A 574-nucleotide genomic window follows, 5' to 3' on the forward strand; every position below is an offset into this window, starting at 1 on the left:
AAAAGCAAATTCGAATGGTGTGGGGGAATAGGGAGGCCGAACGTGTATTTATAAGGGGGGAGAGATTTCGAAAATTTGGAAGGAGATTTGAGAAGATATGGAAAGAATTTGAGAGAAAGTTGAGTTTTTGAACAAGATTTGGGAAGGATTTGAGAGAGATTTGAAGAATGATTTTAATTTTTGAAGATTTGAGGATAAATGATGAAAGTTTGAAATGTGTTTATGTAGAAAAGTATGGTTCAAAAAAGGAAAGTTTGAAAAAATTTAATCGGAAAGCAAAATCTCTGTCCCCCACCTTTCTGGCGTTAAATGCCCAGAATGGCATCCATTCTGGCGTTTAATGCCCATTTGCTAGCCATTGTGGGCGTTTAACGCCCAGCCAGGTACCCTGGCTGGCGTTAAACGCCAGAATTCCCTTTGTCACTGGGCATTTTGTTAAACGCCCAGGATGCTGCACACCTGGCGTTAAACGCCCAGAATGATGCCCATTCTAGCGTTTAACGCCCAAAATGGCACCCTTACTGGCGTTAAACGCCCAGAATGGTGCCCATTCTGGCGTTTAACGCCCAAAGTA

This window comes from Arachis duranensis, chromosome 2 (genome assembly GCF_000817695.3).
Source record: "Arachis duranensis cultivar V14167 chromosome 2, aradu.V14167.gnm2.J7QH, whole genome shotgun sequence".
Classification (NCBI taxonomy): domain Eukaryota; kingdom Viridiplantae; phylum Streptophyta; class Magnoliopsida; order Fabales; family Fabaceae; genus Arachis; species Arachis duranensis.